This window comes from Lethenteron reissneri, chromosome 31 (assembly GCF_015708825.2).
Source record: "Lethenteron reissneri isolate LAM-NWPU_2019-01 chromosome 31, ASM1570882v1, whole genome shotgun sequence".
NCBI classification, from domain to species: domain Eukaryota; kingdom Metazoa; phylum Chordata; class Hyperoartia; order Petromyzontiformes; family Petromyzontidae; genus Lethenteron; species Lethenteron reissneri.
The window spans coordinates 8046278-8065691 of NC_083809.1; positions in this window are offsets into that span (position 1 = coordinate 8046278).

Genomic DNA, 19414 nt, shown 5'->3' on the forward strand with positions numbered 1-19414 from the left:
AAAGCTTCAAATCATAATTAAAGATATTAAGCTTAACCCTAATGATATTCTTGTAAGTTTTCATGCGACTCCTCTGTTCACGAGGGCTCCAGTCAATGAGTCAATTCAATTATTCTACACTCCGGTAATGAACAAAGGTTTAGAAAAAGATATCCCAAGACTAGCTGAACACTGTCTAAAAAACACCTATTTCTTGTGGAAAGGTGCCTTCTATAAACAAAAGGAAGGCGCAGCAATTGGCTCTCCTTGTTCTCAAGTGAGTGATTTTGTACATGGAAGATTTTTAAACAAAAGCAATAGCTTCAAGCACACTAAAACCCACTTCTTGGTTTAGATATGTGGATGACACATTGGAGGTCTGGCCACATGGCAAAGATACACTTAACGAATTTCTAAATCATCTCAACTCGCAAAACCCATCCATCCAGTTCACCATGGAAGTGGAAGCTGACAGAACTCTACCATTTCTGGATATTCTGCTCGGACGGGGTCAAAATGGTAAAATAACACAGTGTTTACCGAAAGAAAACGCATACCGACGCCTATCTGAATGCAGTCACACCATCACTCCACGTAGAAATATGCTCTTATCAAGGTGCTCATTCATCGAGCTAAGAAAGTGTCAGATGGTGACAGTCTGAGAAGTGAAATTAAACATGTTAAAGAAGCGCTGCAAATGAACGGTTACAATGATGCAAAAATCAACTGGGCATTCAATGCTAAAACCAAATCAAATAACACGAGTATTTAAACTGCCCAGGTAATCAAAATGATCAAAATACCGTACATTTCCGGAGTAACTGATAAACTAGGCAGATGTTTGGAAAAACAAAACATCCAAGTTAGATTTAGCACGGTACATAAAATACAAAAGATGTATTACCGAAGCTATCAATAGAAGGTATGTCAAGGATTAACTGCACTTGTGGCAAATACTATGTTGGGCAAACGAATGATCAGCACAAGACTAAAAGAACAGATAAATATTACATACTCCCAAATACAACTGTCAGCAGTAGCGAAACACATGTGCCAACAAGGACACTCAATAGATTTTTATAATTTTGAAGTTCTGTGCAAACTAGCTACTACTGGCTAAGCCTAATTAGATAAGCTATCGGAAATTTAAGAAGAAATTAAAATTTTAACCGTTCGGATATCTACCGACTTAGTACTGCGTGGAAGCGAATGATCAAATAATACATTGTTTAAATGCATGCCTATACAGGCCACCATACTTCAATAGGGATGACCATTGGTACACTATTTTAATACACACAATGGATAGGAAGGACAAGATCATAGGGCTCGCATAATGCTCATGCATTATGTACATTAACTCATTCACCCCCCCCCCCCCACTTTGAGCAAGAGCGCAGAAGTGTGGTCACCACATCTAACGAAACAGGTGGACTTCTCTACAAATCTGGCTGTCGCCTGATGAAGCTAGTAGTAATTACTGGCGAAACGTCGTACTCAGATTGTAAATGTTGTGGCTTGGCTCTCCAACACACCGGTGTGCTGTACTAGTGACAAATTGGCACGTTCTGTTTACATGACAACCCTTACTAGTTAGCTGCGTCGGGTGGAGGCAGGTTTTAATGACACATTTATATATTTATGCCATCTAATCAAAAAAAACCTCTATTATGGATGATATTTGTCGCGAAAGCCTACATGTTAAAAAGGAGCAGTTATCGGTATGACTCATTCCATAAAAGCTCTTCACCAGTTTCGCTGAATAGGATAAACAAGCAGACAGTAAGTGTTTAAGATAAATCCAGTCTGGGTTTTGGGCAGGGAATAGTTAAAGTGATCACATTTTTTATATATTATAAATAGTTAAAAGAGGGCCGTATTTTGGGAGAAATTTTTTTTACTTTGTATAATCTTTAATCAACCATGATTCTGCCAATAGGCAAAGTGATATGCCTTAAATGTCAGCAGTAGGACGCCTGTATAATTCCCAAAATCTAGTTTAGACCACCAACTCCTGCTGCTGTGTAATATACAATGGCAACGATTCACAAGGCAGTGTGCATGTTACAAATAGCACAATGAAGTCAAGTGACTTGCAAGGCACTTTGGGAGGACCGAATCTATGGTCACGAGCTTGCCTTTGCAGTCTAAAAAACTATTTCTGCGTGTATGATTACTGTTTCCAGAATGCATGTACCTTTTAATCTCATGAGTTTCCCATAATTTACAAAAAGCATTCGAATTGGTTTAATAATGAATCTGCTTCGAAACAAAAGGGTGGGTATGGGGACTTCTAGTTTGTTATGGCATTCCAGATAAGATAAGCCAACTGCTTATTACCTTGTACGATAGGATTCAGGATTATCTGCAGTGAGAAGTGTCATACTTGTTTGGCCTAAGACCCAACATCCAATGTCTGACAAGGGTGCACACTTTGTCACTCTCTTCCTCAATGTCATGCTCGAACTATATGTATTTATAGCACAGCAGGGCTCACAATCAAAATATATACCAAGTCAAAAAACCCAGCCCATAAATCCCCCGGGTTGGATACAATGAGTAACCACCTGAGGTGAACGGCTTCGCGATCATTCTACAGTGACTATGCGAACAAAATAATGGACCCCACCAAAATAACGTGGAATCTACACAAACTGTTCTGACGATCCAATGAGAGTGAAAACAACCAACTATTCGTTTGAATCAACAGTGTGGATAATCGCTCATTGCAGGCATCCGTATTTAGTGAAACATAACCATGCCTCACAGAACCATGTAAAACTATAGCCCATGTTAGTCCAGTGACGCATGAGGGACTCGCCATGCTGCGCGGGTTGCTTGACCATAGTTCACCACGCTGATCATCATCATCATCATCACAATCCATGGGCAGAACGCCCGTAAGGTATCATCCACTGCACATGTCGTCATTTGTTTCCACTTTCCTCCGTCTTGTGCCAATATGCTCAAGTAGTGCGCACAATTTTCTGGCACCAATGTCTTATCTCATCAAGCCATTCTATCTTCGTCTGCCTCTCTTGCCACGCCTGGTCAGTGTGAGTAAAATAAAAGTTGGTAAACCAACAACATGTTTTTTTTCTTTAAAAAATGTTAGCAGGCGATTATTGATAAATGCTAAAAAAAGACTAATTCACATCCTTAGTACCGATGCTGAAACATTGATTAGACGAACTGGCACATGCGGGAGGTGCACATGGACTCACAAAAGAAAGCCCATGGACACAACCACACACTGCTTCATTTAAGTCAAGCCAACTTGAAAGGGGACTAAGATGGTGTTTCATCTTTATGCAAACGCACACATTCCTCGCACTACCTGACCCGAATCGTCTCGTTGACCTTTTTGTTGTTTTAAAAATATTTGTGTGGGCACAATGTTTTTGCGATTAGTTCTTAAGTCTGAGCGAGAATTAAATAAATATTCACGGACTTCAAAAAGACCCCTATTTACAATCCACCATCTGCAAGAGTTAGCACCATGAAAGAACCAAAAAACAACACGTGGCTTATTTTTTTCCTTTAGAAGACAGGCGGTTGTAATGTCTAAACACTGCACAAAAACATTTGGCAAGATACAGGTTTCCCTCGCTCTATGCGGATTCGAATTGTGCGATTTTGCGTATGTGACAAACCTATACCGACCCAAAATTCACTAAGTGTGGTTTGAATTCACTCGTGTGGCGATCTGGTCAGACGTGGGACAACATTGTTTCTGTGTACTGTATGCGCTACTCGGCAAACGGCTGTATCGTGTGGTGCATTGTGGGTTGGCCGATTGTGCGGGCTATGCTATGCGATTTCAACCGCATAAAGCGAGGAAAACCCTGTACCACTGTAGGGGTAGTGGAGGGGGAGGCTTCATGGCCACGACAAAATTCCCTCTTGGAGCAGCAATATAATCGTCGATGGAATGTATTGTATATGGGATGGAGCACAGGGCACTTTGGTTCACACACAGCACTGTAAACCAGCCACTGGTGTGGTATGTGAACTGATACTGGTTTACCCGTCACCAACATACACTGGGGATCAGCATGGTGAAATATGGACAAACAAGCTTCCGTGTTGTGGATTAAGAAATAAGCTGTCATTTATTATTATAACTTGACATTTTTTTTCTGGAGTAGAACATTACGGATGTTTTGGAATTTTACAAAAGACTATTGTCAAAGACAACTTCAGATGTTGTTTTGATCATTTTCATTGTCCTCATGTAAACTGACTTAGCTAACAACAGTGGCGTCACCCAATGCCATGTGACGCCGCATTTGACAAAGGGAAAGTGCACAAGTGGCATCATATTTGTGACGAGAATTGAGAATACATCACGAAAAGGCTGTCTCTGTGCCCAGCCTAAACAAAGATATTTAAGATTCATAGCAATCACTAGAAATGATCAATTATCAAAGAGTCGAACTCAGACAAACTAATGAGAAATCTGAAAGTGGTAAAACACGTCAAGTTGACCATTGCAGAAACCTTGGGATTTGTTTTCATCATGTGTCAAGTAACACAAGACAATAGTGGTTGAGACAGGGGTTTGCCTGCAACATGTGATTCATGTTGGTGCTGAAAGTGATCTCCAATGGATTTCAACCCAGGGGGCTGGTATCACGTGTAAAGATATCTTGATAAAAAATATAAAACATCAGTCACACCACCACATGCTTTCTGCATCAGTCCCACAGGTCCATTCCACCAAAAAATATATAACATCGATTGCTTTTCTCACACGCAAGCAGTTCAGTTTTTGTCATCAGGAATTTATATTTGTGTTTTTATCCCCCAACCATGGTATAATGTTTATAACAGTAGAATTGTAACCAAGAGGTCATCGGTTCAATCTCCCCACACAGAAACTTAAACAAGAGGCAGGTTTCTTAAATATTCCCCCTCTGCTGCCCGAAGTCAGCAGCCTAAATGGGTGCACCAGTGACTTGATCGCTTAAGCAGAGATCCTTCATTCTGCACTGGCCTAAGTAGATAATTGCATGGCTGTAGGTGTGCCTACCTATATACCCTCACCCTTGATAAGCAATATTCAGTAAGTCACACAGCTGAAGATAATGTGTAGGAAAGTAGATGAAAGATATATACCCTTGAAGGACAACAGGTGATGTCACTCAAGTCATTCCACTCTGTGTCATGTGGCTCAAGTATCAGTCGGGAGATCTGAATTGGAATAAAATGTATTATTTCTGTACCAAGTTGCTGACAGTACAATAAAGCTATTCAAATGTAGGCCTCAGAGCTGGCACAGGCTAACTCAATTGCAATTTCACATATACTTTAGTTATTTTTGTGCAGTCCATATTTACTGGAATGAGGCCACGAACTTGTTACATATGCAAACCTGTAGGTTTTGTTATACCTTGAATGCCAATCAGGATTTAAACCCATGTTTCAAAGGATGCTGGCATAGGAATTAGCTCCTTAACCCAACCAACCTCAAGATAAAGAATTGTCGAATACTCAGCAAAAATGCTGGTTGTGCAAAGTGGTACTTTTATCCACAGAAGTAAACTGCTGAACAACACAAAATATTCATTTTCCTCCTTCACATAGCCATGTAAGCAAATATCGTGTGATTTTATGATACTCGAGTAGTTCTTCTGATATGTTTGGGTTAGAATTAGAACATTGTGATACCACCCTGTTTGGTTTTTAGGTATTACAGATGTCTTCTCAATCCCTAGTATGGTTTAAAAAACGTTACTGGCACCAGCATCGTTTTAAAATTAATAGTGAGATGTGATTAATCACAGAAATACGATTAATGCAAGTCATAATTGGATGAAAACTAAAATTGAAATTCCTCTACCAAAACATTTCCGAGAATGTGCAATACAGTCAAATACAGAATATTCAAGCAATCACTAAAATGCCAAGGCATCAACTGAAATGGAGCGAAATATATAAATAATCCTCCGGGATGCATACATCCTATTTTAAAAGGGCAAAACATTTACTGTTGTTCTTTGCAAATGTATTTCATGAGCAATACCTTCGAGCAACATTGGACATCCCAAGGTGTTATGATCTGCAAACCATAACATTGATATAAAGTGAAGCTGTCATAAATGTATTTGAAAAGTGAATACGACTTTAGTTACAGGGCAAACACGAACTGACAAACAAACAATCTGTCCAACATGAGATTGAGGTTCCTTTGTGAATAAGAATATTTGAAAGTCAGTCAAGCACTCCCACCACAAAAGCACACAATCGTGACACGATTGCACTGACATTAAAACTTATGGGAAATACGTTACGAGAATTTTAACGGTACACCTAACTTTCAGAAGCACCACCGCAAGCAATGGTCGTGACATAATTTCCTTGACAATGTATTAAAAGGTACTGTGGCCACACAAGCGCACCACAGCATTGCACCTCTAAGTCACTTTAAATCTAGTTTGTATTACAAACTTTTGATCTGTGTGAGACAGCCGCCGGGACATGACACAACTTAGGCATATATCTACAAGATAAGAGTAATTGTTTGGGGTATGATGGTGCAGGTGGGTCAGCAGGTGTAGTTAGTTTGGGTGATCTTATCAGATGAAAGGCACACACCTGACTACCCTCAGCCACGTGCCCCACCCTCTATTCTACTCAAATTAGTGTTGTATCAACAATTTGATCACAACTACATTTTTAACATGACCACATTATTTCTTTAAGGCGGCTCAGTCGGTCAAAACATTGGAAACTCCCTCTGGTCTCCGTGGCAGTAAATTGCATCGGTCCAACAAAGCATTAATTATTTAACAAACACGTTGTCTGCATTTATAACACTTCCTATCACATTGCAGATGTAGTGTGATGCCTATTGTAGATATAACCAATCTTGGGACCATGGGTATCAGATACAATGCATAAAAGTATGTTCCAGCCCTTTAATCATCAAAACAAGAGCTGCAATGATTACTATTGATATTGTTTTATTACACCAAATAAATATTATCCAGACCATTTTCTTATTTACTTGTCTTGTACAGTATGTATAAGGCTGTACATATGCGCATGTCTTGCTTCTACAATGGTGTTAATATAATTAAACACTCACTAAACTCCACTGTCATTAAATTGTAAAATGAATAAGTGTTGATCATTTAAGAAAATCAAGAATCGTCAGAAATATAGAAAAATCATTGCAGTTAAAAAAATGTGTTAGGTAATTACAACAGAGCATTAAAATCCTGGTCAGGGGTCGTATCAGCTATTCATATATTAATAGTTTTAATTTGCACTATTTAATAAACTGGCACCTAATGTACTGCAGCTCTGCGGTGTTTTATAGCTCTGCTGTTATTTGGAATTAGTTTGCGGAAATTATGTGTGGGCTACTTGTCAAATGGGTGTGGTATTCATTTCAAAAGGAAGATTTTCCCCTTTTGTGCGAGCTCGAATTTCCTCTGTTGAAGTGAACACCTGCTCTCGGGAGCTGTGGATTTCTTGAACGTCGACCTTCAAGGTGAAGTGGCTACAAAAGGTCCAGCTATCTGGATTCCAGTGGCGGCTCCTGCAAAATCTCTCACGGGGGGCAAATGTCTGGATGATTGATAAGGATAAGGTCCACCCATGCAATGGATAAATTAACAGCTTAAGCATGTAAAGGCAACTTCACTTCTTTAATATTAATGAAAAATAAAGTGACTCTTACAATACATCTTGTTTGTTTCTATACTCACTATTAAAACAAACCACTCAAGTTTATTTTATTAAAGATTCCACTAGGTGGCGATAAATTATATTGTTGGATGAAACGTGCTTACGTATGATGACGTTAGCACGTATGATGACGTAAGCACGTATGATGACGTAAGCACGTTAGTGCAAGCCCTCCCGGAAGCCATAGAGAATGCATTGGAGCGCCCGCCGTTCGAAAAAAAACATCTTTCAATGTAAGTCTATGGGGCCACTCGGGGCGATTCTCAGCCGGAGTGAAATCGCCCAAAAAAAGACGGTACTCCACAGAACGTGACATGACGCTGATTGGACTATATCCAGAGGCTGACAGTGATGGCTAGCGTGACTCTGTGGTTGAATGACATTGGTGGTGCGTCGCCCAATCGCCCTAATGAAGAAACCGCCCCTGCTGGATTCAAACACTAGATTTGACCTTAACCCCTTGTTAATTCGCTGCTGGATGAGGTTGATTTGCATGCAATCGGGGTTCTTTGACCATAAATCAGCCAAGCTTGTTCAGTGTGGGTTGAGAGTAGGGAGCATAAACTCAGAAGCATAGAAGTACAGTACGACAGATTTTGCTGCATTGTGCTCTGCTGCCCCCCTTCTTAACCTATATATAATCTCGTTTCTCTTAGAGCTCTCTTCACTTGATACAGTAATTTTGCTGTGACGGTTCCACCTGAAGACGGAAGCTTGTGTTGCCTCCGAAACGTCGTGATTTAATTTAGTTACATTTTTTACCTACGTGACTTTACCGAAAAAAAACAAAGAGTAGGACTGTAGACCCTAACAACCTGTGTGCAGTGCTTGGTAGTCACCCATCCAAGCACTATCCAGTATAAACCCCTGCTTAGTTTTGTGAGTTCTGACACAATTGGCTGGAAGTTACAGCTTTTGAAGGTCAATGTTATACAACGGTGCTTCATCTTTCATCCATGCAAAAAGCCAAACAGAACCTTTGACGTCACAAATCAAAAGCTGCTTTCTGCGTGTAATTAAGGGTTGTCCTCCAGAGTGCAGCAGTCGAAAGAATGTACATGTGCCAACTGTTTATACAAAGAGTGCCAAAAATTGCACCACACTTCTCACACCAATGCACTATGAATAGACATTACGTAAGTGACTTTTCCCCTTCACGTTCCTCCACCGTGCGAGCTGGTTACTTCATGCAAGCAACCAGCGCTTAGGCAATCGCTCCAACACCAACATTCATTCGAAGCCTTTTCATCATAACCTTGGGTTCTGAATTCCAACATTAAAACCTTTGCACGTTAGCACAGGAATCGTCGAAATATTTTACGACTTTTGTGGACGATTCTGCACATCACAAACATCAGTATGGTTGATCCAAATGGCCAGCTTACAGGCAATATTATTTACAGGTGTATGGCATCAGGGTGAAGCTAAAGGTGCAGCCCTGAAATGTATTGCTTAGGCCACTGCTGGAAAGGCCTCCACTAGAGGGAGCTCTAGAGAGCCCTTTTATAAGTTAGTAGTTGGCCTGTGGCTGCATCTACAGTGCTAAAAGTTAGCTGCCTGCTGCATATATTTGATTATATGTTTTTATTACCTCAAATCTACAGGGCAGGCAAACCTGTAGGCCCCACACCCTTCCTCTTTAAAGCCCCACCTCTTTCCTATTAATGCCCCACCCCATTACTCCTTAGGCCCCAGCCCTTCCTGATTATGCCCCACCTTTTCCTGATCAGGCCCCACCCCTTCCTGATTAAGCCCCCCCCCCCCATCTCTTCCTCTCTGCACCTTTCCTCTTTAGGTTCCGCCCCTTCCTCCAGACACGGGGTTGGGCGAGTTAGAGAAGCGGTATGGGAAGTGGTGATAGGGGTGAGGAGGCTTAACCACAATGACCACAATTCCGCTTTGGAGCAATATAATAATAGATTTGGCCTACTCTTCCACGCTGGCCAGATGTATTGGAAGAAGTGGCAGTACCCATGCTTTATTTACCTTACCAAACCTTAAGCAACCACCTGATCGATTGGATGTGGTGTACCCATTTGTATTGCTGGATGGACAGGGGGGGGGGGGGTTATAAGAGAGTTGCAGAACTATTTCAACTGTCGCGTTCAGAGAAATAACCGGCGACCTCTACATTGCAAGTCCAGTTTTCGAACAATTACACGAGAGCAGCATTCATAATCAGGGTATTTTATCAATGAGTGCTTGTTCAGAGAGATGAACATTTTTGTATGTGCGACTGTATGACATTACAGATCGTGACAAATATAATAACACAACTTTAAATATTTTTAATTAAATTGAAAAAAATGCCACGAATAATTTCCAAGTCCAAGTGCCGTAAGAATTAACATGTATTCAGAAACAATCATAAATAAGTATCAGGATATTTATCTTCATTGGGTAACACACGACTTGGAGAAAATACACAGGTTAAAGACATCCATCATATAAACGATTATGAAGAGTGGGCTTGGGCGGGAAGGCAATGCACCCAAGAGAACACCCATCACAGAGATGGAACGATAAAATCAGCTCATGTGCAGGTGCTAAGTGGATGTTAAATAGCAGACCTGTGAGAGAAAGTGCTATGATTGTGTAAGACAGATAGATCATTGATTTATATCAGGCAAAGGCCCCTGATGTCACTTCTGGGATAATTCCATAAACTTATAACTTTTTTTGCATTTGTTATGTTTTTCCAGTTTTGCTATCCAAAGCGTTTGGTGAATAGGAGTGGAACGATGCGTTGATCTATCAATCGTTATCAATTAAGCTCACAATAAAAGCATCAAATTGCGCTTGCTTTTCAATTGGTATGCATTGTATGTATCAGGTTTCATCATCTTTGCAGACACCGCAATAGTTACCATTCACTGAAATAAAACAGGATAATTTCTTGAATCAGGAGCGACCCTCAATCATGACAATTTGTCCAATTGCTGAGGCGCAGTAAATTGTTCTACTCATAATTTGGGCGATATATGAATTCAAATTATTACATCTGAAGCCTACAGGTGAATCTGGAAAGGTGGTAAAACATTTCGCACTCTGCCCAGACGCCAATAGCAGGATTGGTATAAATTTGGTAGCGAAAATAATAAATAAATTTCAAGCTCCTCGTACAACACGTATAATCTCAATATTTTTTTTCCGATTCCACATGAAACATTAAAGGCACTGTGGTTTCTCAACTACAATCCAAATCTGGTTTCACATTGGGTATGCGCTGTGAAATGGGAGGTGAAATTGGCCAACAACAACAACTCGTGTAACAGTTTTGGAAGCAATTCCCCCCCCACCTCAAAACTACGTGGCGTAAACATTTGTCACAATACATGGGGCCAGCCCCAAAGCCTTGTGACTGCAACCTTAGCTCCGAGCCCAAAATAAAACGGTTTATTTTGTTGGAGGTGAAAATTATGAATCGGTGCAAGTTTTCTGGAATACAAAGTGCACGGCAATGAAGGCTCTGGGCATAGAAAAGAAACATTCGTACATTACAACATTAAAAACCCGCAAATTGCCCAAGGTTATTATCGTTTTAATTTTAAAACATCGTTGACACATGTTGCCTAAGTTAAAGGTGGCAAACTAACATTGGTGAAATATGCCACGTGTGGTGGGTGTAGTGATGCACTAATGTCAGAAGTCTAATCCAGCACTTTGGGGAGGTAAAACTGAATTGCAGAGGTCATCATATGCGCGACACATCTATACACGGGGTCACCAGGAGGCTAGTCGGTCACATACTGCAGCACACCAAGCAGGCTGGATGACTTATTTTTAAAACTTTTCGGCTATATTAATTTGGTTTTCTCTACGCACTCTAGTTACAACCCACACAATGAAATATACAATCATATATTGGATAAAAATTCCCTGCAGGATGACCGCCAGCTTTTTCTGAATCACCATCATCAGTATTAATCATTGTACACTGGATGAAGGCCACCCAAAGTCGTGGCCATCTCTCACGATTCTACGATGCAACGATCAGTCTAGCAGTACCGGCACGACAGCTGACGGTTTCCCTTTATCTTCACGTTGGAGGTCCTCTCGGACAAGTTCCCTCGCGTTGTTGCCATTGTTAGTCTCGACCACCAGCCATCGTACCCTTGTCGTGTACGCGTCCTGCCCAAGTCCACTTACTCGATACAATGTCTCTAATTGATATCTGTTTTCTGATCCTGGATAAAGGAAATAATTTCCGTTAAAAAAATATTCTGTTTGTGAATTGTGCATGCAGTACAGAGTTTTGTGGTATGATGTACACTAACATTTCTGAATACGATTCTAAGTGTCTGTTTGTCTGTTGAGGATGCTGCAATACTTTAATATTCAGGTCATAAATTGTAATAACCTGCATTTTAGTGGTCTGTTTCAAAATGCAAAGCCTGGTATCAGATAACAAACACAACTCACTGTGGAAAAATATAACGACATCCTATAAACGGAAAATGTGGTTTGAAAGCTGATTAAAAAAAAACTATGTTGTGAACTTAATGAAAAAAAACTGCTAAACGGGAAAAAAAATACACCATTCCACACTTCCCACAAAAGTTGTATAAGTGAAAGATTATTTTAAATGATAAAATTCAATATCTCCCAGCTGTATGACGTAACCATCCCTCATTATCCAAACTTCTGAATCAACGTAATTTATTTCACCCAGAGGGGCCTATGCATCCTCCCTTTGAAAGGATGAATATTTTTACAATGATGTCACGCATATCTTAATCTACACAGTTTTGTTTCTGCGCAATGTTATTGCAATCACACGCATCACCCTGTACCTCAGTTTTTCACAACAATTGCATATATTTTTTTACATCATTGTCGGTTTTGTTGCCATACATGTTGTGGTTGTCAATGGCTATAGATTTTCTCATGGATCCTTTCTCCTGTTGAACCTACATGGTTTCAGTCTCTCACCATCAGACATCACAAGAAGCCACCAGAAGAAAAGACTTGCATAAGAAATACGTAGCCAACTGAATCAAGTAAAAAAAAAACATCACGGCCCTGCATAATGAAACCACAAAACTAGGAAGATACTTGTTATTAGAAAGTTGAAAATGTTACAAGGGTGGTAATTGTAATGATATAAAACAGATGAGGATTACGGCAGTGATGAGGGTTTAGATGGTAATTGTGAAGTTATTGTGAGGGCGATGTTATGGTGTACAAAAACATGAAACCATTTGTAAGAGGAGTTTTTTGTGTTATAGAAGATAGTTAATTTATCAAGTTCAAGGAGAGTTAGCCCGAGGATATTACATTGGCCTCATTCTGTTTATTAAATCGGGTCTCCGGTCTTGCAAGTACACTTCAACGCAATGAAGGCAGCGATCTTGTCGACATTATCGCCAATGAATGCACACACAACCCTCCTCCACGCTCTGGCATTCACTGCTAACCCCTGAGAATTCACGAGGCCAATTCCCCTAATCTCAACATCACGCTATATTTAAGAACATTTAACAAAAACCCATTCCCACTCCAATGAAACCGGCTTAACGGCACGAGGGTAAGATTTTGCATTCCGCGTTGCTGCAAATATAGTCTGCGCCGCCCGCATGCCGTTCAAGCAATCGGCTCATTTAAAAATCAAATTCGCAGAAAAAGGCTCACAATACAAACAGCACTGCTCCGTGCCTCTTGACAATGCTCAAGATTAGCAGCGCACAGTTGCATTTATAATGGAAAGGACCGAGCCAACCCAAAAGCATAGCCTGCTTGCATGTGTACGCCTGGCTATACGCGCCACAGCTCACTGTGGGGTCTCGTAGCGATCGGGCAAGGTGAGGTGGGGGCAGCTCGCAATGTTCAATGAGCTCGCAATTTATCGGGGCGGCAGAAGAGTTCAGGGCAAAGACGACACGCGGCTAACGCACTTTCATTCGCGAGCCGCCGTTCCAATGTGCCGCATTGCCCCATAAAACTTTTTTCCCCAAAGGGGGGATTTTGTGGCCGTGTGTGTAAGATGAGATCTTGCTGTGGCACACATGGACCGGGTGTGAAACGTTATTCTGCACTTGGGCACGCAGCGTTGGGAGAGGAGCCGACCTCCCGGCGACATTTGCACCGGCGGTGTCTGATTTAGTGGAGTGGTTTGCGGTTATTGTCCCCCCCCCCACCTCCCCCAGGCTGGGTCGACCAAGCTAATCGTGCCAGAACAGGCCAGAACTAGGCATGCCGCATCCAGCACAATGCCAAGCTGGCTGGAATTTCACAATCGCTGCCATTTATTCGCAGGAGGACTGCACTGTATTGTTTAATTTCTGGACCCATCGGATAACATGTTAAATGGTGAAGGGGTAGTACTGATAAGATGAAAGTTTACCTAAAAAAAAAGCAATGATATAATTGCACTCATTTGTTTTAAATATATAAACATATGATGACCCGTAAGTAAACTTCAAGGTGCTCGCAATATGTAGTGCAAAAGGGATTTTATCAATGTTTATTTTAAAGATTCAAATGTATATTATTTAGAGTAAATAGAATAACATCGATACTCATCACACGGGTGTTGACAGGACTGACCCAGACATTCCATTTGGACAGGTTTAATTTGACAGTATTTATGTTACGAATTTGCCATGAAAAGGTTGCACAAAATGTCGCTAACTGATGGAAACATGGTTTTTATACAACACCAACAGAACATTAATGATATGATATAAACAATCAACGATGTGCCATCACTTGACTGCCAACATAACATGAAAGCACACTACTAAATAGCATCTTAACATTTTGATTTAAAGCTTTCGTGACTGTAGGGATTCATATTCTTGGTTCTTTCGGTAAAGTCACGTAGAAGGAAAAAAATAAAATAATTGTTTCATATTTTTATTATTTTATTTTTTCCCTTCTACGTTACTTTACCGAAAGAACCAAGAATATTTAGCATCTTAACAGTTTATGCTACCCTATGCGAGTGTACACCTGTTATCATGTGTACTTTACTCCGATGGACCTATTTCACTGACATTGCAATTTGTGTATTGTTAATATTATAATTGATGCATGTTCACATAAAGCTACCAGGAGAACTAATGGATACACATTCGTTTTCCTACTCTTTCAATTATTTTAGATTCAACCACACTTAGCTTTTTTTCCTGTAACCAGGTTTCCATGGTGTAACCAGGACCCCATTTAAAATGAGCACATTATTAAATACTGTAGTTGACATGCACGAGGATATGGATTTCATCTCACCATAAAAACAATTTCAACATTTTAAAAGGTCAAGATGATTATTGTTAAGGACTCCTAGTTATAATAGACATACCACACCAACATATGCACAGGACAGAGGGGACATTGACCATGACCAGAGATATATATTTTTATGGTGACTGTCAAAAGGTCGAAAGCAGCTATGTTTACATTAAGACCCAGTGGCCAAACTGAACAGCGAAATCTGACCGCAATGGAATAATTGAGTCATAAAATATGGCTGCAACACTGGCACGCAAAAGTCTGCTCGTCCAAAGCACGTCGTGGGATTTTCAGTGTCCGCATAGGAGTGGGACGGGACTAGTCTAGCAGCCCCAATGTGAGACCTCCACAATTTTCCTTTTTGTTGTTGAGAGAATTGGGCAGGCATGCGGCATTACCATGCAGCCCCCAGGATAGTCAGGCTTGAGGTAAATGAGCCTCCACCAGGCCCTCCCAGACGCCGCTCACAACAGCAGGCGGGAAGATAATGTCTCCATTTAAGAATTTGCAGGATTTATTTAAGTGCATGCGAGTTAAATTTCATTCTGCGCTCCCTAATTAGACATAACGACACAAGCAGGACGGTGTCCACGGTCGGGCATTGCATTGGCCAAGGGAGTGCACCGATATTTTTGGCATCATTCTCCCTAAAGAACACTTCTAGGCGGTGTGTTTGCGGTGCGCCCAAAACGGCACGAGCCTCTCCCGCGCAGCCAGCTTGCGCCTCTCCGAAATTCCACCTCCTCCTCGATCGAAGCGGACAAAAACAAAGCTTTCGCCACACGGCCAAACAGCCGAGGTGCTGTAATGTAATGAGACGGCGCCCAGCTCCGTGTAATCGATGGAGGAGATAGCAGAGCGTGAGCCTTGGGAGCGCGTGATGAAACGTGGCGGAGGCGGCTGTGCAAATGCACACGTCTCATTTTGAGAAAGGCGAAAGAAAAAAAACGTGCGGCCGTTCCCAAAAAACGACTCATGTTATTTGTACAGAGGCAGAATAAAGCCGTGATACCTCTTTAGAAAAAGAACAGTCACAATAGTTCACTTGAAATTCCAACAATAGGGAAACTCAATGGTTTCTGCATTGTTAAATGCGGTTTAGCGTGCTATTTATATACAAACTAGATGATACTATCTTTTGACTGGACGCATTGTGATGCATTCAGCAGCATGATATCCAGTGGTATTAATGTACATGCTTGCATTAGTGGCTATTGAAATGCAATCCAAGTGCCATTAGATGATCTACAAAAGCCTACAATCCACACGTAATCCCTTACTATGCCCACAAATTGTATTTCCAAGTGACTAAATGTTGTGAATGAATTCAGTGCAGCTCATTGTGCAGGACAAATTCAGCGAGTCAATGCATCAGTTGGTTCATATTCTGTCAGGTCATCATGCCCTACAGATAATGGTGTGATGTTTTTGTCATTGTGTCAGTGTCAGTCAGGTTTAATGCCAGTGGGGTCAAGTAATTTACAGGGGTCAGATCAAGAGTCATTAGTTCATCGTATTAGTTTATATGTCAGCATGCCAGTCAGGTCACCATGTTTTTCATGTCAGGCCATCTCAGTTATTGTGCGAGTCAGGTAATTTTGTTAGACTGATGTTGGTCAGATCAGCAAGTCATTTGTATGTTGGTCAGATCAGCAAGTCATTTGTATGTCAGTCAGATCATTTTATACGTTAGTAGGGTTTTCATGTTTCAAGACAACTACGCCGGCTTTGTTTCGTCATAACATCATATCAGTCACTGTCAATTATGGCTGAAATCACTGGCGCAATCTGACCTTTCTTAACTATATTGCACAGGCCAAGTTCAGTGTACCTTCTCATTTATTTGAGGCTCCTCTGCCACTGACGACTAAAGTTTCAACCTAAAAGCCAGACAACTGCACATAACGGGCACCTGCTCCTCAAAATAAACGTTAAGCCACTTGGCACAGGGCAGCCAGTTAACATTTGGTTTACGGTCTCTGCAAGGACAACACGACACAGTACTAAATCCCTCACCCAAAAGCATAACCTTTGACCCTGGCCCAGTCCAGCTTATCGTTAATTCCACAATCATATGGGGTGGACCAGTGGCACAATCGCTGGAGCACAGTCCTAACAACTGCGCCAACCACTAACACGACAAACATCAGCTGTGAGTGATATCTAAACTGGAGGTGGCTTGCTCCCTTTACCAACTCGCACTCACTAACTTGGTGAAGTATGGTGATATAACTCCCATGAGACTACCAGTGTGGAGGCTTTCATCTGAGTAGTAAATGGACAAAGGCCTGCAAATTATTATGAAATTCCTGCCTCAAGGCAGAAGAAACGAGATTTAATCCAGTTTTTTTTTTGCTTCCATTAAGATCTCATTTGCATTTCGAGTTGGCGGCCACTCTTACCAAGCTCAAGCTGCTGGCTTTAACTTCTCATCCGGCTTCAAATTTCGAGCTTACAGATGTCTCTGTTGTTAAAAAACGGAATGCCAAAGAAAAATAGAAAATAGCCACCTCCTAAGGACACGAGATACGTTCCAATATACTTCATCACATTACGTTATATTAAAAAAGTGTAACTATCAGGAACTGAAGTCGGCTTGCATGCAGCCATTTATGGATTCGATCCGAATTTAGCTCGACAACCGGTTCGACAGCCAGTTTTGTTTTAGTCACGCGATGTTTTTTCCCAGTCCTAGTCTCACTTGCTTAAGTAAACGTGGATTAATTCGCTCTTGCGATTGACACGAAGAACTTTATTTAATCCTTCTTCAAGACGACATTAATTCATGTTGTGCTTAATCAGATAACAATTGAATGAAACAATCCACATCACAGAGGGCCCCAATCAATATAGATTCCACACATTCCATGCCTATTGTTATTGTATTACTCCACATGCCGCACCCCCCTCATTAATATTCATGAGCGGATGGATTATTACACTCACGCAGAAGGTCGAGCGGAAAGAAATTCGTTTTTTTCCGCAAATTCACTTCAAGTTTCACGTTTATTTATTGAAAGTGAATCTAATAAATAATTATACGTAGCAACAAAGTGGATTTGGTGTCTTTATTTATTTCTTCAGCACTTGAGACAAAAGATAAGTCTAATTTATGCTTCTACAATATGGTAAAATAGAAATTTCTTGGTGATTTTCCAGATATTGTATCGAATTCCAATTTATTTCAACCCCAGCGACCGAAAGCAGAAGAGAATAAAGTATCAGAGCAGTGAATTTGAACAAACTGAAGGTCAGTTATATACAGTGCTACAGTGACATGAAGTGAGGTGTTTTATGACTTCGTTTTCTGCCAGATTCCCTGACATTAATACAGTACTACAGTGAAATACAGTGAAGTGTTTGATGACATACTTTTGAGCAAGATTCACTGCCATTAAATTTACACAAGATACACTTATACTCTGCTCAATGTTTTTGTAAATATTACAGCTTCCGTCCTAGGACGGGCAAACACGCTCGTAAGCTGGTATTGTTATATTCTGTCTCGTATTTATAGCTTTCAGAGGCTCTCACCTGTCAAATAAATGACTGAATGGAGAAGTCATCAACAGACAGAGGCCTTGGCTTTATTTGACACTTATCAGAGTCTCTCAGCCTCGATCCATCTGGTTCATCTCCACAACCAATGCCATGTGCGACATTCTCATTTATACGATGTGACTGGTTCTATTAAAACGGAGATAGACACGAGCTATCCGAAGCTCTTTTCTAAAACAGAGCCAAGCTCTTAGTACCACGGCTGACCCCAATCGTGACATCACAAGTCGATGGGGTGCAGTCCTAATGTGACCACAAATTCTACTCAATCGCTGAACGTTGTTTATTTTATATAAACATGGGGATCAAGTATATATATCCATATATAAATCTGTGAAACTGAATGAGCAAATACCACCCCCCTTGCATTTCTGTTTTGTGTTCGAATTGTTATCAAATGTCGTTAATGCCTAAATGCTGCTTGACCACCATCTACCCACAATCCACCAAGCTTAGTGACATTGCATTATTTCTTGAACGGCAAATCGGCCACACAGGGTAGACAAAATTAATAGTAGCGTGCACAGAAAGGATGTGGCATAGATAATGAAAACAAAGGCCAGTCAAGTTGCAGTACATCTCAGCCCCAGCACAAATTTAATCCACTTTGAATTAAGAGCATCGAGCAATTGTCTGGATCGCCCAAGCAGCCAAATCTGGAGTTCTGTGCTAAAGAACTTGGCCCTTGGGCTTGCATTTTGTGGGTTCATCAGGCCACCAGTACTGGTTTCTCTAAGCTTTCATCCCCATGTCTCGGAGGCTGGTTTCTATACAATCATTGTGCTCACTGGTCCCTGCGAGTTTTCAGGCTTTAGTCGAACACAACATTAATCGTAGATTTTGAGTGTGCGTGCTCACAAGTACCATTACCCCCCCTTTCCCCTAAAGCTCTCCCCATGTTTGAATTCCGTCGGTATGAATCGTCAGGGCCTTGAAGCCGAAGTCAATCAAA